The 21,566-nt window shown below is 52.7% G+C and overlaps 7 long non-coding RNA genes across 10 annotated transcripts; all 7 read right to left on the reverse strand.

Moving 5' to 3' along the window:
- Positions 1-2,846: 2,846 nt before the first annotated feature.
- LOC118700237 (uncharacterized) lies at positions 2,847-3,411 on the reverse strand. 2 transcript variants are annotated; one of them, XR_004982225.2, is made up of 3 exons: positions 3,132-3,411; positions 3,017-3,053; positions 2,847-2,924 (listed from the first exon to the last, which is right to left on the reverse strand). It is a non-coding gene; the product is annotated as an uncharacterized LOC118700237 (long non-coding RNA). The 2 variants fall into 2 exon arrangements; XR_004982226.2 differs by having other exon boundaries at positions 2,873-2,924; positions 3,012-3,053.
- Positions 3,412-4,192: 781 nt separating this feature from the next.
- LOC118700260 (uncharacterized) lies at positions 4,193-4,691 on the reverse strand. The gene is made up of 3 exons (XR_004982258.2): positions 4,480-4,691; positions 4,316-4,396; positions 4,193-4,238 (listed from the first exon to the last, which is right to left on the reverse strand). It is a non-coding gene; the product is annotated as an uncharacterized LOC118700260 (long non-coding RNA).
- A 1,546-nt stretch (positions 4,692-6,237) lies between these two features.
- LOC118700259 (uncharacterized) lies at positions 6,238-6,553 on the reverse strand. The gene is made up of 3 exons (XR_004982257.2): positions 6,487-6,553; positions 6,372-6,408; positions 6,238-6,279 (listed from the first exon to the last, which is right to left on the reverse strand). It is a non-coding gene; the product is annotated as an uncharacterized LOC118700259 (long non-coding RNA).
- A 3,002-nt stretch (positions 6,554-9,555) lies between these two features.
- On the reverse strand, positions 9,556-10,121 carry LOC129047161 (uncharacterized). The gene is made up of 3 exons (XR_008509157.1): positions 9,842-10,121; positions 9,722-9,763; positions 9,556-9,634 (listed from the first exon to the last, which is right to left on the reverse strand). It is a non-coding gene; the product is annotated as an uncharacterized LOC129047161 (long non-coding RNA).
- Positions 10,122-10,765: 644 nt separating this feature from the next.
- LOC118700257 (uncharacterized) lies at positions 10,766-11,604 on the reverse strand. 2 transcript variants are annotated; one of them, XR_008509154.1, is made up of 5 exons: positions 11,551-11,592; positions 11,445-11,472; positions 11,190-11,357; positions 11,026-11,106; positions 10,766-10,948 (listed from the first exon to the last, which is right to left on the reverse strand). It is a non-coding gene; the product is annotated as an uncharacterized LOC118700257 (long non-coding RNA). The 2 variants fall into 2 exon arrangements; XR_004982255.2 differs by having other exon boundaries at positions 11,445-11,604.
- Positions 11,605-12,552: 948 nt separating this feature from the next.
- LOC129047160 (uncharacterized) lies at positions 12,553-13,885 on the reverse strand. 2 transcript variants are annotated; one of them, XR_008509156.1, is made up of 5 exons: positions 13,198-13,885; positions 13,083-13,119; positions 12,877-12,990; positions 12,713-12,793; positions 12,553-12,635 (listed from the first exon to the last, which is right to left on the reverse strand). It is a non-coding gene; the product is annotated as an uncharacterized LOC129047160 (long non-coding RNA). The 2 variants fall into 2 exon arrangements; XR_008509155.1 differs by having other exon boundaries at positions 13,078-13,119.
- A 2,373-nt stretch (positions 13,886-16,258) lies between these two features.
- On the reverse strand, positions 16,259-17,431 carry LOC129047162 (uncharacterized). The gene is made up of 3 exons (XR_008509158.1): positions 16,629-17,431; positions 16,527-16,554; positions 16,259-16,291 (listed from the first exon to the last, which is right to left on the reverse strand). It is a non-coding gene; the product is annotated as an uncharacterized LOC129047162 (long non-coding RNA).
- Between the last annotated feature and the right edge of the window lie 4,135 nt (positions 17,432-21,566).

Raw genomic sequence — 21,566 nt, forward strand, 5'->3', positions numbered from 1 at the left:
GGGCAGAGCAGCTCCGGCACAAATATGTGCGGACACCCGTGACACAGGACACACAGGACACGACAAACAATGGACACACAACACAGACAGAAATCTCTTGGCAAAAAGGATTACTGCGAGCACCGAGAGCATGCCAAATGAGATGACCGAGGTGAGACTGATGGCAAGCTGATGTGGCTCAGAAAACACTGAAGGAAGAAGATGCTAACTGAATGATTTATTCCAAGAACTGCAAAGATGGATGCCCGAGAATCCTACGGTCAGAAGCCTCTACCTGTCCTCACATTCTTTCAAGTCCTAATCTGCCATAATGGATCCTGGCAGGGCATAGCTGTCCGTACAGCTCAGAACAGGACCTGAAAAGCCATCTGACCGGATGCTTCGAAAAAGAGTTGCTATTCTGATACCTGTCTGAGCTACCAAATTAAAAGTTCCATGGCATCGGTGCCAGGGCAAGGAACGCTGAGAGTACGGATGCTAAGACTGGTGCCAAGGTTTCTGACAGGCCCCTCAAAGGGCTATGATAAAAGACATGAGATATCCAACAACACAGAATACACAAAAGACAAGGGACACAATACACACCGGGACTGCTCTGCCCCGCTCACCTCAGCACTGGGATCAAAAGTGAGATTTTGCTTTTATGGGGCCTAAGGGGCCACTTCATGGACACTCCTCACCTCCAAACCTACTCACCTCCAAAGCGGACTCAAAACCCCCCCTCCCAGTAATTCCCAAACCAGCACCCTGCTTTCATCCCCCCTGGGGGACGTGGCCCTCTACTTCTCTCTCAGACATCCGGGGATGCCGGTCTCAGGTGCGAAGAAAGGAAACCTCGTCAGCCGGGAAGGTCCTGCTGGCACTGGGCTGGTGTCTCTTAGACAGCTATATTAAGGAAAAACAAACATCAATGCCGGATCGTGGCACCACATCGGCCAAAACCCCACAAGCCTGCTACTCACCGTGCTCCTAAGAACGCTCAGCTGCTCGGGCCGCACGCTTAGGGCACGCTCGGAGACCGAGGCCGTCGCCACAGGGGATGCCTGGGTTAAGAGGAGATGAGGTGATTTGGCACGGCTGAAACCTGAGTGGACCCTCGCTCCTCCTCCCTACTTCCCCGACTCACCCCAACTCCTGGGCAGCTGCCCAAGTTCACCTGGATGGCACCTTTAAATAGAAAAGTTCTGGGCTTCATCACCAAGTCCTGTAATGCATCCACAGGGCTCACATTTGCAGGAAACCCGGTGCATCGGCCGGTTGGTGACGGGGGCTTGGCATACTCCGAGTGGATTGCCTAAAGCGCACAAACGAGAATGGAAGCTTAGAGCTGCACCAGAAATTGAGACCTGAGCAATAACAACTACTTCTCTCCACTGCTCACCTTGACTGCTGGCATCCACATTTGCTTCCTAAAAAGAAAGACAAAGAACAGTGCTGTAACAGAGGCATCATTTACACTTCTGCTGCAGAGACAAACGGGGCCTCACCTGCGCGGGGGAAACCCCTCACCCGGGATGGGGCCCTCTGGCACACATTTAATCCATCTGAATCTGAAAAAAAAAGTTAGGACAAGACTCAAACTGTTGCAGGATAACTTAGGAGCTCCAGACATCTTGTGTCCATCTACAAATCCCATCTAGAGTCCAACTACACCTCACATTACAAACTCCCAGGGACTTCCCCTATTGCACCGGGCTATGCGGCAGGGCAGAGCAGCTCCGGCACAAATGTGTGCGCTGACACCCGTGACACGGGACAGGACGTGACAGACAGGGGGGACACAACAGGGACAGAAAGCTCCTGGCAAGGAAAGTGGCTGCAAGGACTGAGAGAATGCAAAAGGAGATGACCGAGGTGAGACAGATGGCAACCTGATGAGGCTCAGAGAACCCTGGAGGAAGATGCTGGCTGAAGGATTTATTCCAAGAACTGCAAAGATGGATACCCAGGAATCCTACGGTCAGAATCCTCTCCCTAACCTCGCATTCTTACAAAGCCTAATCCGTTGAAATGGAGCATTGAGGAGCACGGCTGTCCGTGCAGCTCAGAACAAGACCTGAAAAGCCACCTGACTGGATGCTTCCAAAGAGAGATGCAATTCTGATGCCTGTCGGAGCTCCCGAGTCAAAAGTTCAATGGCCTGGGTACCAGGCTGAGGAACGCTGAGATCACAGATTCTAAGAATGGCGCCAAGGTTTCTGACAGGCCCTTCACAGGGCTAAGAGAAAAGACATGAGATACCCAAATATCACATAATACACAAAAGACAAGGGACACGATACACACCGGGACTGCTCTGCCCTGCGCACCTCAGCACTTTGATCAAAAGTGAGACTTTCCTTTTACGTGGCCTAAGGGGCCACATCTTGGCTACCCTCGTTTCCAGAGACAACTCAACCCCCCCCTCAGGAGCCCCGACCCAGGACCCCACTTTCATCACCTCTGTGGGTCGTAGCCCTCAACTTATCTCTTGGACATATGGAGATGCCAGTCCATGTCACGTGCGAAGGAAGGCCGCCTCGCCAGCCGGGAAGGTCCTGCTGGCACCGGGCTGGTGTCTCTTAGACAGCTATATCAAAGGAAACCAAACATCAATGCCAGATCGTGGCACCACATCGGCCAAAACCCCACAAGCCTGCTACTCACCCTTCTCCTAAGAAGGCCCGGCTCCTCGGGCCGCACGCTCCGGCCGCGCTCGGAGGCCGACGCCGTCGTCGTGGGGTACGCCTGGGTTAAGAGGACAGGAGGGGACGTGGCATTGCTGAAAACTGAGTGGACCCTCGCTCCTCCTCCCTACTTCCCTGACTCACCGCAACTCCACGGCAGTTCCTGATGGCTGCCTGGAACGCAGGGCTCGCGAGAGCGGCAAACCCGGTCCGTCGGCCCGTTGGGGATGGGAGCTTGGCATGCTCCGAGCAGATGGCCTAAGGAACAAAAACGAGAATGGAGACTTAGACTTGCCCCAGGAATTGAGACCTCAGCAACAAGCAAGGCTACTGCTCACTGCTCACCTTACCCTCTTGAACTTGACTGCTGAGATCCAGCTATACTTCCTAAAAATAAAGACAAAGAACAGTGCTGTAACAGGGCCACACTTGACACTCCCCCCGCACAGACAAATGGTGACGGACCTGCTCAGGGGAACCCCCTCACCCAGGATGGGGTGCTCTGCCGTGGATGCAATGCATCTGCACCTGCAAGAGAGTTAGAACATATGTCAAACACCTGCAGGATGACTCAAAAGCTGCAAACACCTTATATCAATCTAGGAACAGCATCTAGAGTCCAAGTACACCCCACATGAAAAATTTCAACCCCCCAGGGCTTGTCCTATTACACCAGGCTATGCGGCAGGGCAGAGCAGCTCCGGCACAAATATGTGCGGACACCCGTGACACAGGACACACAGGACACGACAAACAATGGACACACAACACAGACAGAAATCTCTTGGCAAAAAGGATTACTGCGAGCACCGAGAGCATGCCAAATGAGATGACAGAGGTGAGACTGATGGCAAGCTGATGTGGCTCAGAAAACACTGAAGGAAGAAGATGCTAACTGAATGATTTATTCCAAGAACTGCAAAGATGGATGCCCGAGAATCCTACGGTCAGAAGCCTCTACCTGTCCCCACATTCTTACAAGTCCTAATCTGCCATAATGGATCCTGGCAGGGCATAGCTGTCCGTACAGCTCAGAACAGGACCTGAAAAGCCATCTGACCGGATGCTTCGAAAAAGAGTTGCTATTCTGATACCTGTCTGAGCTACCAAGTTAAAAGTTCCATGGCATCGGTGCCAGGGCAAGGAACGCTGAGAGTACAGATGCTAAGACTGGTGCCGAGGTTTCTGACAGGCCCCTCAAAGGGCTATGATAAAAGACATGAGATATCCAACAACACAGAATACACAAAAGACAAGGGACACAATACACACCGGGACTGCTCTGCCCCGCTCACCTCAGCACTGGGATCAAAAGTGAGATTTTGCTTTTATGGGGCCTAAGGGGCCACTTCATGGACACTCCTCATCTCCAAACCTACTCACCTCCAAAGCGGACTCAAACCCCCCCCTCCCAGTAATTCCCAAACCAGCACCCTGCTTTCATCCCCCCTGGGGGTCGTGGCCCTCTACTTCTCTCTCAGACATCCGGGGATGCCGGTCTCAGGTGTGAAGAAAGGAAACCTCGTCAGCCGGGAAGGTCCTGCTGGCACCGGGCTGGTGTCTCTTAGACAGCTATATTAAAGAAAACCAAACATCAATGCCGGATCGTGGCACCACATCGGCCAAAACCCCACAAGCCTGCTACTCACCGTGCTCCTAAGAACGCTCAGCTGCTCGGGCCGCACGCTTAGGGCACGCTCGGAGACCGAGGCCGTCGCCACAGGGGATGCCTGGGTTAAGAGGAGATGAGGTGATTTGGCACGGCTGAAACCTGAGTGGACCCTCGCTCCTCCCCCCTACTTCCCCGACTCACCACAACTCCTCAGCACTTGCCGGAGGCCACCTGGATGGCACCTTTAAATAGAAAAGTTCAGGGCTTCATCACCAAGTCCTGTAATGCATCCACAGGGCTCACATTTGCAGGAAACCCGGTGCATCGGCCGGTTGGTGACGGGGGCTTGGCATACTCCGAGTGGATTGCCTAAAGCGCACAAACGAGAATGGAAGCTTAGAGCTGCACCAGAAATTGAGACCTGAGCAATAACAACTACTTCTCTCCACTGCTCACCTTGACTGCTGGTACACAGATTTACTTCCTAAAAAGAAAGACAAAGAACAGTGCTGTAACAGAGGCATCATTTACACTTCTGCTGCAGAGACAAACGGGGCCTCACCTGCGCGGGGGAAACCCCTCACCCGGGATGGGGCCCTCTGGCACACATTTAATCCATCTGAATCTGAAAAAAAAGTTAGGACAAGACTCAAACTGTTGCAGGATAACTTAGGAGCTCCAGACATCTTGTGTCCATCTACAAATCCCATCTAGAGTCCAACTACACCTCACATTACAAACTCCCAGGGACTTCCCCTATTGCACCGGGCTATGCGGCAGGGCAGAGCAGCTCCGGCACAAATGTGTGTGCTGACACCCGTGACACGGGACAGGACGTGACAGACAGGGGGGACACAACACGGACAGAAAGCTCCTGGCAAGGAAAGTGGCTGCAAGGACTGAGAGAATGCAAAAGGAGATGACCGAGGTGAGACAGATGTCAAACTGATGAGGCTCAGAGAACCCTGGAGGAAGATGCTGGCTGAAGGATTTATTCCAAGAACTGCAAAGATGGATACCCAGGAATCCTACGGTCAGAATCCTCTCCCTAACCTCGCATTCTTACAAAGCCTAATCCGTTGAAATGGAGCATTGAGGAGCACGGCTGTCCGTGCAGCTCAGAACAAGACCTGAAAAGCCACCTGACTGGATGCTTCCAAAGAGAGATGCAATTCTGATGCCTGTCGGAGCTCCCGAGTCAAAAGTTCAATGGCCTGGGTACCAGGCTGAGGAACACTGAGATCACAGATTCTAAGAATGGCGCCAAGGTTTCTGACAGGCCCTTCACAGGGCTAAGAGAAAAGACATGAGATACCCAAATATCACATAATACACAAAAGACAAGGGACACGATACACACCGGGACTGCTCTGCCCTGCGCACCTCAGCACTGTGATCAAAAGTGAGACTTTCCTTTTACGTGGCCTAAGGGGCCACATCTTGGCTACCCTCGTTTCCAGAGACAACTCAACCCCCCCCCCCTCAGGAGCCCCAACCCAGGACCCCACTTTCATCCCCTCTGTGGGTCGTAGCCCTCAACTTATCTCTTGGACATATGGAGATGCCAGTCCATGTCACGTGCGAAGGAAGGCCGCCTCGCCAGCCGGGAAGGTCCTGCTGGCACCGGGCTGGTGTCTCTTAGACAGCTATATCAAAGGAAACCAAACATCAATGCCAGATCGTGGCACCACATCGGCCAAAACCCCACAAGCCTGCTACTCACCCTTCTCCTAAGAAGGCCCGGCTCCTCGGGCCGCACGCTCCGGCCGCGCTCGGAGGCCGACGCCGTCGTCGTGGGGTACGCCTGGGTTAAGAGGACAGGAGGGGACGTGGCATTGCTGAAAACTGAGCGGACCCTCGCTCCTCCTCCCTACTTCCCTGACTCACCGCAACTCCACGGCAGTTCCTGATGGCTGCCTGGAACGCAGGGCTCGTGAGAGCGGCAAACCCGGTCCGTCAGCCCGTTGGGGATGGGAGCTTGGCATGCTCCGAGCAGATGGCCTAAGGAACAAAAACGAGAATGGAGACTTAGACTTGCCCCAGGAATTGAGACCTCAGCAACAAGCAAGGCTACTGCTCACTGCTCACCTTACCCTCTTGAACTTGACTGCTGAGATCCAGCTATACTTCCTAAAAATAAAGACAAAGAACAGTGCTGTAACAGGGCCACACTTGACACTCCCCCCGCACAGACAAATGGTGACGGACCTGCTCAGGGGAACCCCCTCACCCAGGATGGGGTGCTCTGCCGTGGATGCAATGCATCTGCACCTGCAAGAGAGTTAGAACATATGTCAAACACCTGCAGGATGACTCAAAAGCTGCAAACATCTTATATCAATCTAGGAACAGCATCTAGAGTCCAAGTACACCCCACATGAAAAATTTCAACCCCCCAGGGCTTGTCCTATTACACCAGGCTATGCGGCAGGGCAGAGCAGCTCCGGCACAAATATGTGCGGACACCCGTGACACAGGACACACAGGACACGACAAACAATGGACACACAACACAGACAGAAATCTCTTGGCAAAAAGGATTACTGCGAGCACCGAGAGCATGCCAAATGAGATGACCGAGGTGAGACTGATGGCAAGCTGATGTGGCTCAGAAAACACTGAAGGAAGAAGATGCTAACTGAATGATTTATTCCAAGAACTGCAAAGATGGATGCCCGAGAATCCTACGGTCAGAAGCCTCTACCTGTCCTCACATTCTTTCAAGTCCTAATCTGCCATAATGGATCCTGGCAGGGCATAGCTGTCCGTACAGCTCAGAACAGGACCTGAAAAGCCATCTGACCGGATGCTTCGAAAAAGAGTTGCTATTCTGATACCTGTCTGAGCTACCAAGTTAAAAGTTCCATGGCATCGGTGCCAGGGCAAGGAACGCTGAGAGTACAGATGCTAAGACTGGTGCCAAGGTTTCTGACAGGCCCCTCAAAGGGCTATGATAAAAGACATGAGATATCCAACAACACAGAATACACAAAAGACAAGGGACACAATACACACCGGGACTGCTCTGCCCCGCTCACCTCAGCACTGGGATCAAAAGTGAGATTTTGCTTTTATGGGGCCTAAGGGGCCACTTCATGGACACTCCTCACCTCCAAACCGACTCACCTCCAAAGCGGACTCAAACCCCCCCCTCCCAGTAATTCCCAAACCAGCACCCTGCTTTCATCCCCCCTGGGGGTCGTGGCCCTCTACTTCTCTCTCAGACATCCGGGGATGCCGGTCTCAGGTGCGAAGAAAGGAAACCTCGTCAGCCGGGAAGGTCCTGCTGGCACCGGGCTGGTGTCTCTTAGACAGCTATATTAAAGAAAACCAAACATCAATGCCGGATCGTGGCACCACATCGGCCAAAACCCCACAAGTCTGCTACTCACCGTGCTCCTAAGAACGCTCAGCTGCTCGGGCCGCACGCTTAGGGCACGCTCGGAGACCGAGGCCGTCGCCACAGGGGATGCCTGGGTTAAGAGGAGATGAGGTGATTTGGCACGGCTGAAACCTGAGTGGACCCTCGCTCCTCCCCCCTACTTCCCTGACTCACCGCAACTCCTCAGCACTTGCCGGAGGCCACCTGGATGGCACCTTTAAATAGAAAAGTTCGGGGCTTCATCACCAAGTCCTGTAATGCATCCACAGGGCTCACATTTGCAGGAAACCCGGTGCATCGGCCGGTTGGTGACGGGGGCTTGGCATACTCCGAGTGGATTGCCTAAAGCGCACAAACGAGAATGGAAGCTTAGAGCTGCACCAGAAATTGAGACCTGAGCAATAACAACTACTTCTCTCCACTGCTCACCTTGACTGCTGGCATCCACATTTGCTTCCTAAAAAGAAAGACAAAGAACAGTGCTGTAACAGAGGCATCATTTACACTTCTGCTGCAGAGACAAACGGGGCCTCACCTGCGCGGGGGAAACCCCTCACCCGGGATGGGGCCCTCTGGCACACATTTAATCCATCTGAATCTGAAAAAAAAGTTAGGACAAGACTCAAACTGTTGCAGGATAACTTAGGAGCTCCAGACATCTTGTGTCCATCTACAAATCCCATCTAGAGTCCAACTACACCTCACATTACAAACTCCCAGGGACTTCCCCTATTGCACCGGGCTATGCGGCAGGGCAGAGCAGCTCCGGCACAAATGTGTGCGCTGACACCCGTGACACGGGACAGGACGTGACAGACAGGGGGGACACAACAGGGACAGAAAGCTCCTGGCAAGGAAAGTGGCTGCAAGGACTGAGAGAATGCAAAAGGAGATGACCGAGGTGAGACAGATGGCAAACTGATGAGGCTCAGAGAACCCTGGAGGAAGATGCTGGCTGAAGGATTTATTCCAAGAACTGCAAAGATGGATACCCAGGAATCCTACGGTCAGAATCCTCTCCCTAACCTCGCATTCTTACAAAGCCTAATCCGTTGAAATAGAGCATTGAGGAGCACGGCTGTCCGTGCAGCTCAGAACAAGACCTGAAAAGCCACCTGCCTGGATGCTTCCAAACAGAGATGCAATTCTGATGCCTGTCGGAGCTCCCGAGTCAAAAGTTCAATGGCCTGGGTACCAGGCTGAGGAACACTGAGATCACAGATTCTAAGAATGGCACCAAGGTTTCTGACAGGCCCTTCACAGGGCTAAGAGAAAAGACATGAGATACCCAAATATCACATAATACACAAAAGACAAGGGACACGATACACACCGGGACTGCTCTGCCCTGCGCACCTCAGCACTGTGATCAAAAGTGAGACTTTCCTTTTACGTGGCCTAAGGGGCCACATCTTGGCTACCCTCGTTTCCAGAGACAACTCAACCCCCCCCCCCTCAGGAGCCCCGACCCAGGACCCCACTTTCATCCCCTCTGTGGGTCGTAGCCCTCAACTTATCTCTTGGACATATGGAGATGCCAGTCCATGTCACGTGCGAAGGAAGGCCGCCTCGCCAGCCGGGAAGGTCCTGCTGGCACCGGGCTGGTGTCTCTTAGACAGCTATATCAAAGGAAACCAAACATCAATGCCAGATCGTGGCACCACATCGGCCAAAACCCCACAAGCCTGCTACTCACCCTTCTCCTAAGAAGGCCCGGCTCCTCGGGCCGCACGCTCCGGCCGCGCTCGGAGGCCGACGCCGTCGTCGTGGGGTACGCCTGGGTTAAGAGGACAGGAGGGGACGTGGCATTGCTGAAAACTGAGCGGACCCTCGCTCCTCCTCCCTACTTCCCTGACTCACCGCAACTCCACGGCAGTTCCTGACGGCTGCCCGGAACGCAGGGCTCGTGAGAGCGGCAAACCCGGTCCGTCGGCCCGTTGGGGATGGGAGCTTGGCATGCTCCGAGCAGATGGCCTAAGGAACAAACACGAGAATGGAGACTTAGACTTGCCCCAGGAATTGAGACCTCAGCAACAAGCAAGGCTACTGCTCACTGCTCACCTTACCCTCTTGAACTTGACTGCTGAGATCCAGCTATACTTCCTAAAAATAAAGACAAAGAACAGTGCTGTAACAGGGCCACACTTGACACTCCCCCCGCACAGACAAATGGTGACGGACCTGCTCAGGGGAACCCCCTCACCCAGGATGGGGTGCTCTGCCGTGGATGCAATGCATCTGCACCTGCAAGAGAGTTAGAACATATGTCAAACACCTGCAGGATGACTCAAAAGCTGCAAACACCTTATATCAATCTAGGAACAGCATCTAGAGTCCAAGTACACCCCACATGAAAAATTTCAACCCCCCAGGGCTTGTCCTATTACACCAGGCTATGCGGCAGGGCAGAGCAGCTCCGGCACAAATATGTGCGGACACCCGTGACACAGGACACACAGGACACGACAAACAATGGACACACAACACGGACAGAAATCTCTTGGCAAAAAGGATTACTGTGAGCACCGAGAGCATGCCAAATGAGATGACAGAGGTGAGACTGATGGCAAGCTGATGTGGCTCAGAAAACACTGAAGGAAGAAGATGCTAACTGAATGATTTATTCCAAGAACTGCAAAGATGGATGCCCGAGAATCCTACGGTCAGAAGCCTCTACCTGTCCTCACATTCTTTCAAGTCCTAATCTGCCATAATGGATCCTGGCAGGGCATAGCTGTCCGTACAGCTCAGAACAGGACCTGAAAAGCCATCTGACCGGATGCTTCGAAAAAGAGTTGCTATTCTGATACCTGTCTGAGCTACCAAGTTAAAAGTTCCATGGCATCGGTGCCAGGGCAAGGAACGCTGAGAGTACAGATGCTAAGACTGGTGCCAAGGTTTCTGACAGGCCCCTCAAAGGGCTATGATAAAAGACATGAGATATCCAACAACACAGAATACACAAAAGACAAGGGACACAATACACACCGGGACTGCTCTGCCCCGCTCACCTCAGCACTGGGATCAAAAGTGAGATTTTGCTTTTATGGGGCCTAAGGGGCCACTTCATGGACACTCCTCACCTCCAAACCTACTCACCTCCAAAGCGGACTCAAAACCCCCCCTCCCAGTAATTCCCAAACCAGCACCCTGCTTTCATCCCCCCTGGGGGTCGTGGCCCTCTACTTCTCTCTCAGACATCCGGGGATGCCGGTCTCAGGTGCGAAGAAAGGAAACCTCGTCAGCCGGGAAGGTCCTGCTGGCACCGGGCTGGTGTCTCTTAGACAGCTATATTAAAGAAAAACAAACATCAATGCCGGATCGTGGCACCACATCGGCCAAAACCCCACAAGCCTGCTACTCACCGTGCTCCTAAGAACGCTCAGCTGCTCGGGCCGCACGCTTAGGGCACGCTCGGAGACCGAGGCCGTCGCCACAGGGGATGCCTGGGTTAAGAGGAGATGAGGTGATTTGGCACGGCTGAAACCTGAGGGGACCCTCGCTCCTCCCCCCTACTTCCCTGACTCACCACAACTCCTCAGCACTTGCCGGAGGCCACCTGGATGGCACCTTTAAATAGAAAAGTTCAGGGCTTCATCACCAAGTCCTGTAATGCATCCACAGGGCTCACATTTGCAGGAAACCCGGTGCATCGGCCGGTTGGTGACGGGGGCTTGGCATACTCCGAGTGGATTGCCTAAAGCGCACAAACGAGAATGGAAGCTTAGAGCTGCACCAGAAATTGAGACCTGAGCAATAACAACTACTTCTCTCCACTGCTCACCTTGACTGCTGGCATCCACATTTGCTTCCTAAAAAGAAAGACAAAGAACAGTGCTGTAACAGAGGCATCATTTACACTTCTGCTGCAGAGACAAACGGGGCCTCACCTGCGCGGGGGAAACCCCTCACCCGGGATGGGGCCCTCTGGCACACATTTAATCCATCTGAATCTGAAAAAAACAGTTAGGACAAGACTCAAACTGTTGCAGGATAACTTAGGAGCTCCAGACATCTTGTGTCCATCTACAAATCCCATCTAGAGTCCAACTACACCTCACATTACAAACTCCCAGGGACTTCCCCTATTGCACCGGGCTATGCGGCAGGGCAGAGCAGCTCCGGCACAAATGTGTGTGCTGACACCCGTGACACGGGACAGGACGCGACAGACAGGGGGGACACAACAGGGACAGAAAGCTCCTGGCAAGGAAAGTGGCTGCAAGGACTGAGAGAATGCAAAAGGAGATGACCGAGGTGAGACAGATGGCAAACTGATGAGGCTCAGAGAACCCTGGAGGAAGATGCTGGCTGAAGGATTTATTCCAAGAACTGCAAAGATGGATACCCAGGAATCCTACGGTCAGAATCCTCTCCCTAACCTCGCATTCTTACAAAGCCTAATCCGTTGAAATGGAGCATTGAGGAGCACGGCTGTCCGTGCAGCTCAGAACAAGACCTGAAAAGCCACCTGACTGGATGCTTCCAAAGAGAGATGCAATTCTGATGCCTGTCGGAGCTCCCGAGTCAAAAGTTTAATGGCCTGGGTACCAGGCTGAGGAACACTGAGATCACAGATTCTAAGAATGGCGCCAAGGTTTCTGACAGGCCCTTCACAGGGCTAAGAGAAAAGACATGAGATACCCAAATATCACATAATACACAAAAGACAAGGGACACGATACACACCGGGACTGCTCTGCCCTGCGCACCTCAGCACTGTGATCAAAAGTGAGACTTTCCTTTTACGTGGCCTAAGGGGCCACATCTTGGCTACCCTCGTTTCCAGAGACAACTCAACCCCCCCCCCCTCAGGAGCCCCGACCCAGGACCCCACTTTCATCCCCTCTGTGGGTCGTAGCCCTCAACTTATCTCTTGGACATATGGAGATGCCAGTCCATGTCACGTGCGAAGGAAGGCCGCCTCGCCAGCTGGGAAGGTCCTGCTGGCACCGGGCTGGTGTCTCTTAGACAGCTATATCAAAGGAAACCAAACATCAATGCCAGATCGTGGCACCACATCGGCCAAAACCCCACAAGCCTGCGACTCACCCTTCTCCTAAGAAGGCCCGGCTCCTCGGGCCGCACGCTCCGGCCGCGCTCGGAGGCCGACGCCGTCGTCGTGGGGTACGCCTGGGTTAAGAGGACAGGAGGGGACGTGGCATTGCTGAAAACTGAGTGGACCCTCGCTCCTCCTCCCTACTTCCCTGACTCACCGCAACTCCACGGCAGTTCCTGATGGCTGCCCGGAACGCAGGGCTCGTGACAGCGGCAAACCCGGTCCGTCGGCCCGTTGGGGATGGGAGCTTGGCATGCTCCGAGCAGATGGCCTAAGGAACAAAAACGAGAATGGAGACTTAGACTTGCCCCAGGAATTGAGACCTCAGCAACAAGCAAGGCTACTGCTCACTGCTCACCTTACCCTCTTGAACTTGACTGCTGAGATCCAGCTATACTTCCTAAAAATAAAGACAAAGAACAGTGCTGTAACAGGGCCACACTTGACACTCCCCCCGCACAGACAAATGGGGACGGACCTGCTCAGGGGAACCCCCTCACCCAGGATGGGGTGCTCTGCCGTGGATGCAATGCATCTGCACCTGCAAGAGAGTTAGAACATATGTCAAACACCTGCAGGATGACTCAAAAGCTGCAAACACCTTATATCAATCTAGGAACAGCATCTAGAGTCCAAGTACACCCCACATGAAAAATTTCAACCCCCCAGGGCTTGTCCTATTACACCAGGCTATGCGGCAGGGCAGAGCAGCTCCGGCACAAATATGTGCGGACACCCGTGACACAGGACACACAGGACACGACAAACAATGGACACACAACACAGACAGAAATCTCTTGGCAAAAAGGATTACTGCGAGCACCGAGAGCATGCCAAATGAGATGACCGAGGTGAGACTGATGGCAAGCTGATGTGGCTCAGAAAACACTGAAGGAAGAAGATGCTAACTGAATGATTTATTCCAAGAACTGCAAAGATGGATGCCCGAGAATCCTACGGTCAGAAGCCTCTACCTGTCCTCACATTCTTTCAAGTCCTAATCTGCCATAATGGATCCTGGCAGGGCATAGCTGTCCGTACAGCTCAGAACAGGACCTGAAAAGCCATCTGACCGGATGCTTCGAAAAAGAGTTGCTATTCTGATACCTGTCTGAGCTACCAAGTTAAAAGTTCCATGGCATCGGTGCCAGGGCAAGGAACGCTGAGAGTACGGATGCTAAGACTGGTGCCAAGGTTTCTGACAGGCCCCTCAAAGGGCTATGATAAAAGACATGAGATATCCAACAACACAGAATACACAAAAGACAAGGGACACAATACACACCGGGACTGCTCTGCCCCGCTCACCTCAGCACTGGGATCAAAAGTGAGATTTTGCTTTTATGGGGCCTAAGGGGCCACTTCATGGACACTCCTCACCTCCAAACCTACTCACCTCCAAAGCGGACTCAAAACCCCCCCTCCCAGTAATTCCCAAACCAGCACCCTGCTTTCATCCCCCCTGGGGGTCGTGGCCCTCTACTTCTCTCTCAGACATCCGGGGATGCCGGTCTCAGGTGCGAAGAAAGGAAACCTCGTCAGCCGGGAAGGTCCTGCTGGCACCGGGCTGGTGTCTCTTAGACAGCTATATTAAGGAAAAACAAACATCAATGCCGGATCGTGGCACCACATCGGCCAAAACCCCACAAGCCTGCTACTCACCGTGCTCCTAAGAACGCTCAGCTGCTCGGGCCGCACGCTTAGGACACGCTCGGAGACCGAGGCCGTCGCCACAGGGGATGCCTGGGTTAAGAGGAGATGAGGTGATTTGGCACGGCTGAAACCTGAGTGGACCCTCGCTCCTCCTCCCTACTTCCCCGACTCACCCCAACTCCTGGGCAGCTGCCCAAGTTCACCTGGATGGCACCTTTAAATAGCAAAGTTCTGGGCTTCATCACCAAGTCCTGTAATGCATCCACAGGGCTCACATTTGCAGGAAACCCGGTGCATCGGCCGGTTGGTGACGGGGGCTTGGCATACTCCGAGTGGATTGCCTAAAGCGCACAAACGAGAATGGAAGCTTAGAGCTGCACCAGACACTGAGACCTGAGCAATAACAACTACTTCTCTCCACTGCTCACCTTGACTGCTGGCATCCACATTTGCTTCCTAAAAAGAAAGACAAAGAACAGTGCTGTAACAGAGGCATCATTTACACTTCTGATGCAGAGACAAACGGGGCCTCACCTGCGCGGGGGAAACCCCTCACCCGGGATGGGGCCCTCTGGCACACATTTAATCCATCTGAATCTGAAAAAAAAGTTAGGACAAGACTCAAACTGTTGCAGGATAACTTAGGAGCTCCAGACATCTTGTGTCCATCTACAAATCCCATCTAGAGTCCAACTACACCTCACATTACAAACTCCCAGGGACTTCCCCTATTGCACCGGGCTATGCGGCAGGGCAGAGCAGCTCCGGCACAAATGTGTGCGCTGACACCCGTGACACGGGACAGGACGTGACAGACAGGGGGGACACAACAGGGACAGAAAGCTCCTGGCAAGGAAAGTGGCTGCAAGGACTGAGAGAATGCAAAAGGAGATGACCGAGGTGAGACAGATGGCAAACTGATGAGGCTCAGAGAACCCTGGAGGAAGATGCTGGCTGAAGGATTTATTCCAAGAACTGCAAAGATGGATACCCAGGAATCCTACGGTCAGAATCCTCTCCCTAACCTCGCATTCTTACAAAGCCTAATCCGTTGAAATGGAGCATTGAGGAGCACGGCTGTCCGTGCAGCTCAGAACAAGACCTGAAAAGCCACCTGACTGGATGCTTCCAAAAGGGGATGCAATTCTGATGCCTGTCGGAGCTCCCGAGTCAAAAGGTCAATGGCCTGGGTACCAGGCCAAGGAATGCAGAGATTACAGATGCTAACAATGATGCCAGGGTTTCTGCTAGGCTCCTCAAAGGCCTAAGGTAAAGGACATGACACATCCAACCACACAGAACACACAATAGACAATTGACACAGTACACACCGGGACTGCTCTGCCCTGCGCACCTCAGCACTGAGATCAAAAGTGAGACTTTGCTTTTATTTCCCCCCCAAGCCTAAGGGGCCGCTTCGTGGACAGCCCCGTCTCCAAAGCGGACTCAAAAACCCCTCCCGGTGGGTCCCTGCCCTACGCCCTGGTTTCATCCCCTCTGTGGGTCGTAGCCCTCTACTTATCTCTCAGACATCTGGGGATGCCGGTCTGTGTCAGGTGCAAGGGAAGGCTGCCTCGACAGCTGGGAAGGTCCTGCTGGCACTGTTGTTAAACAACTTCCTGTTGTTTCTTCGTCTGCTCCAATAAAGAAAACGAAATATCAATGCATAACCTCAGCAGCACATTGGCTAAAACCCAACAATTCTGCCACTCACTCTTTTCCCAAGAATGCCCGGCTCCTGGGGCCGCACGCTTCAGCCGGACTCGGAGGCTGACGCCATCGTCGTGGGGCACGCCTGGGCTAAGAGGAGACGAGGTGATGTGGTGCTGCTGAAACCTGAGCGGAGCCTCGCTCCTCCTCCCTACTTCCCTGACTCACCACAACTCCTCGGCCATTGCTGAAGGCTGCCCTGGTGACACCTTTAAACAGAAAAGGCAGAGGCTTCATCGCCGAGTCCCGTGATACTTCCCCAGGGCTCGGGAGAGCGGCACACCCGGTGCGTCGTCCGGTTGGTGACTGGGGCTTGGCGTACTCCGAGTGGATTGCCTAAAGCGCAGAAACAGGAACAGATGCTTAGAGCTGCACCAGAAAGTGAGACTGGAGCAATAACAACTGCTTCTGTACGCTACTCAATGCTCACCTTGCCCACCTCACCTTGACTGCTGATGTCCAGCTTTACTTCCTAAAAAGAAAAAGAACAGAGCTGCAACAGAGTCACACTTTACACTCCCCCTGCAGAGACAAACGGTGACTGACCTGCTCGGGGGAACCTCCTCACTCGGGATGGGTGGATGGATTTTGCCCTGGATTTTATCCTTCTGCGTCTGAAAGGAAGCGAGGACAAACGTCAAAGGGCTGCAAGATATCTTCACAGCTCCAAACATCTTCTGTCTATCTAGGAATATCATCTAGAGTCCGGCGACACCCCACAAACTGCCTGTCCCTGAGCCTTGTCCTATTGCAGCAGCCTCTGCGGCAGGGCAGAGCAGCTCCGGCACAAACATGTGCAGACACCCGTGACACAGAATGTGACAAATGGGGGGACGTTAAACACGACACATGATGCTTGTGGTGAGGGTCTCGAGGGGAAAAGGCAAAAGGGACCCCAAAGACACAGTAGGTAACACGGTACACCGGACAACACGACGTGGACCGGAACTGCTCTGCCCTGCCCGCCTGCACGCTGCCATCAAATGTGGAGTCTCTCCCTTGAGCTGTCCTAAGAGGCCCCTTGGAGAAGATTGCTTTTCCCTCTGCTAATTTTTCAATCTGTCCCAAGAACTCCCAACCCGCTGCTCTCCCATCTCCGGGCTGTGACCCAGACTTATCTTTTGGATGATCGGCGATGTGAATCCACGTTGCACCTGAAATGAGTCTGCCTCGGAGGGCCCCGTGATCGCCTGTTAGCCTCTCGGTCAGCTACAATAAAGAAAAACAAAACCAACGTATGAGTTCAGAGTTATGTGGGCCAAATCCCAGCAAGTCAGCTACTTGCCCTCTCCTGAGTGTGCCTGGCTCCTTCAGGCTCCAGCTTCATCCTGATTCCAAGGCTGCGGGCATTATTATGAGTGACACCTGGGTTGGAGAAAAGCAAAGTTAAATGGCATTCCTGTGAGTGCAGTGGATGACCTTGTGTGAGGAAGACATGGGAATGCCTCTGCTATGCTTCTGAAAAGCCTTGTGTGGGGCGGCCCTCAAATAAACACCCTTTCTCACCCTGCTGCCTGCAAGGAAATGTACGTACATACACACTCTTACAAACGTACCTACAGTTTTGAGGTTTTTTTTCTTCTGAAGCTCCAAGAATGATTTCCCATCTTGAGTCATTCAGAAGAAACGGCCCCTGTGACTCAGGTCAGAAGGGCACCTGCGTTTTTGATCACGACAGCTTTTGGGTTTACCCAGTGAGCAGGAGCAGCCAGAGCTGAGGCTCAGCAGAGGCGGACCCCGGCCAGCCCCTTCCTCCCTTCCCTGTGTCACAATGACTTCCAGGCAGAAGGGTGCAAAGCAGGTTTGTGTCTTTTATCTTCAGTGCCAATAGGTAAAAGATGTAGGCTTTAAAATAACTAATGACCCTCTCTTTGAACTCTCCCAAGGACAGTTTTAAAGAAAAGACAGAAGATTGCTGCTAAATCCATATGGGATAAGGACGAGAGCAGCAAGGAGGGCAGGTGCGTCCCCCGCCCCCCGAGGGTGCACCCAGAGCCCCGGGCAGGGACGGAGTCACTGGCTGCTCTCTGGGGACGAGACCCTCCCTGCAGGTGACACTGGCTTGTCCTCTCCCTGTGGCACAGGGACCTCCAGGCTCTATGACCAGCCTCATTTTGTCAGCATCCAGGTGCTGTGCTAGAGCCAGAGGGGTCAAGGCTTTCCAGAACCATAGGATCCTTGCGGTTGGAAAAGCCTTCTAAGGACATCGAGCCCAGCTGCTGCCCCAGCACTGCCAAGCTGCCCCCCCAAATCAGGTCCCTAAACACCACATCTTGACATCCTTGACATGTCTCCAGGCACGGGGACTTCCCTGGGCAGCCTGCTCCTATGCCTGACCACCCTTTCAGTGAAGAAATTGTCCCTCCAATCCAATCTAAGCCTTCCCTGCTGCAAGTCGAGGCCATTTCCTTTTGCCGTGTCACTTCTTACCTGGGAGACCTCGGTACTTCAACCTTACCTGCTCCTTCCCTAGGCGGTCTCTGGCTTGGCTGGATGAGAGGAGAAACACTCCCACCACCAGGAATGGCAGCTCAGGAGGTCCCACACCAAGGCCAGGGGGAGCAGCCGTCCTCGCCAGAGCTCGCACGTCCCTTCTCAGAGATTGGCTCTGCTTTTCCTCCCGGGCAGATCTCTGCTGAGTGCTGCACAATTGCCTGTTTGGAGGAGGGGGGGAAAAGAGGTTAGCCAAGTTTTTTATCCAGACTTAGCTGATGGCTTTGCCTCCTCCTGACTTCCTTCTGCTACAAAAACAGCTGCCTTTGGACTTCTAGGGGCAACTTGCACGTCATGCCTGAAAAGGAACTACAGCTGGCAGGCACCAGGCCAGCTCTGCTTCTCCTTCAAGTTGTTCCCAAATCTGCTGGAAGAACTGAAGGCTACTTTGGCCTTCCATTGCTCTGCTTGTCCCGAGAAAGAGCTTTGAGTGTTGTTACCCCTCCAGAAAGGAAGGGCCTTTCTGTCTCACACGCTCGGTGACACAAGGCTACGCCAAGCTGCAGCAGCCTCTGCTCCAGGTGGGAAGGGCTTCCTTCCTCCTCTGGCACCTGGCTGGCACAGGGCATGCTCTATGGAGCCCACGGCGGCAGCAGCCTTGGAATGAGGTGATCTTTAGAGCCCCTTGCAACCTGAATTATTCCATGATTCTGTGAACTGAAAAAAGCGGGGAAAGAAATCTGTAAAGGTCACTAAATGCATCAAAGCACATCCCCATGGATCCAATCCTCAGCAGCCCATCCGGCCAAGGTCAGAGCTGCTCTCTGCCCACCGAGGACACGGCAAGCAGCAGGGACCTTTCTCCCACTCTCCAGAACGGAGAAGTGGGAAGCCAGAGGGAAGTTTACAGACACCGGGAGGCGGCGGCACGGGACGGGGCGGGGCGGGCGGTCTTACCTTGCAAAGCTGGCGGCACAAAGGGCGGGCAGCGCCGCCGCCACGCCGGGATTTTCCGGCCCGCCGTCGCTTCCAGCACCTGGAGAGGGGCGTGCGCGGGCTCGGGGGGGTGCAGCCCCGTTCCGACGGCGCTCGCCCGCCCCCGGCCCGCGGAGCGCTGCGACCGTGCCTCCGCCGCCCGCCGAAAGCGGCCCCGCCGGGCCACCCCCCGCCCGGCCATTCTTCTCAGCCATCGTGTCCCTTTTGCACTCCTGAACGTCTTTCACCCCTGCCGGCCATTTACCGAGCCCGCCCCGCCCGCCGCTCGCTCCCGCCCCTCGCCCTTGCCTCGCTCGGCAGCCGCGTCGTTGCCCCGTGCCAGCGGCGAGGGGCAGGGCTCTGGCTCGGGGGGCTGCAGTACCGCGCTCTGGCCACAGGGCGGCAGACTCCCGGGTCCGCGATTTTCCCGCGCTTTTGGCCGCCATTTTGAGAAGGTCAATGAAGCTCCGCGACATTGGCGACGCGCCGCTCCCATGATGGCGGCCGTGAAAGGACCCGCCCCCCCCACCCCCCCTCCGCCGAGAGAGGCGATTACTCAGATGCCGGTCAGAAACCCGCCAAAATACGCCCGCCCGCGGCGCCGCTGACCCCACAGCCCGTGCCGGGTACACCTGAAACGCAAGAGAAAATCCCGCCGGGACCGCGCCGGCGTCGGTGTTCCGTGCAGGCAGTCCGGATACACACACCGGGGTCCTCTGGCTGCCCGCCCTTTTGGCCGCCATTTTGAGACAGTCAAACAAACTCCGCCACGCGCCACGCCCAAGAGGGCTGCCTGGCGGCGGCGGGCTGCAGTACCGCGCTCTGCCCACAAGGCGGCAGCACTGCCGCCCACCCCAGCCGGGGGCGCCGCGCGCCTTGGGGCTGCGGGCAGCCAAGGCGGCAAAAAAGAACAGGGGCGATTCCCCCCCGCAAAAAACTCCTCTAAAAATAAATGCCAAAAACCTGCCTCTTACCAAACAAGAACCAAATAAGCCCCCTTTCTTTCAAGCCTTCTTGAAATAAATTTTATAGTTCTAGTTTTCCTAGTTCTATTCACACGCATATTTATACCGGACATTGATGTGTTACGTCGTTTATACAATCTATTATGCCTATTCCTATTATCTGTATTTATTCATATTTTGTGGTTTTATCAATATCATTATATATTGATTGCATATTTCTATACTTTGATTTAGATTTCTATCATACTTTTATTATTCCAAAAAAAATCCCATCTCTAACCAAACAAATACCAAAAAACCCTTCTTTTAAACTATATTGAAATCGTTTTATATTTATAGCTTGCATAATTATATTCACTTTTATAGTCACAGTTTATACTGATGCATTCTCTTCATAATTACATATCACATATATATTATTCCCATCATATAGATAAATTATTATTTTTATTATGTACCAAATCTACTGCTACAACTTCTTTTTTCTAATCTTTTCAATTTTTATATCCATCTTGATGTAGTCATGAGATATTTTTACAAGTAGATTTCTACCTTTCTATCATTTGTATTTGTAGTTTTTATCATAAAACCCCTGCTTTTGCCAAGTAAAAAACAAAACCTTCCTTTCTTTTAAACTACTTTTAATAATATTGTTGTATTTACATTTACCATATCTATAATGTTTTAGATATTATATCATAGTGATGTACTAGATTTATGGCTATTTCCTATAATAGATCATAATAAGATATATACAGTATCACTTGTATTACGTGTTGTATGGATTTATGTCACTTTAGATTTACAATCCTTTAATAATTATATATATATATATCTGCATAGATTCGCAACACATTTCTATATTTAAAATTTCCTTTGAGCTGTGTTTATATTTATCATCTCTATTGATATATCTATAAACATACACAACGCTCTATTAAAAAATACAATATCTTATTGGAATATATCATGACTTATGTTACCTGTTAAATTTTAAATATAGATCGAATAGATCAAAATAAAAGTTTATTCCCATTTCTGCACATCTACTTGTTTTGTTTAAAGATAGCTATCCTTAGAATTTTACGTTTAAAATCCAATTCCTAAATAC

Source organism: Molothrus ater, unplaced genomic scaffold (genome assembly GCF_012460135.2).
Source record: "Molothrus ater isolate BHLD 08-10-18 breed brown headed cowbird unplaced genomic scaffold, BPBGC_Mater_1.1 matUn_MA631, whole genome shotgun sequence".
NCBI lineage: Eukaryota > Metazoa > Chordata > Aves > Passeriformes > Icteridae > Molothrus > Molothrus ater.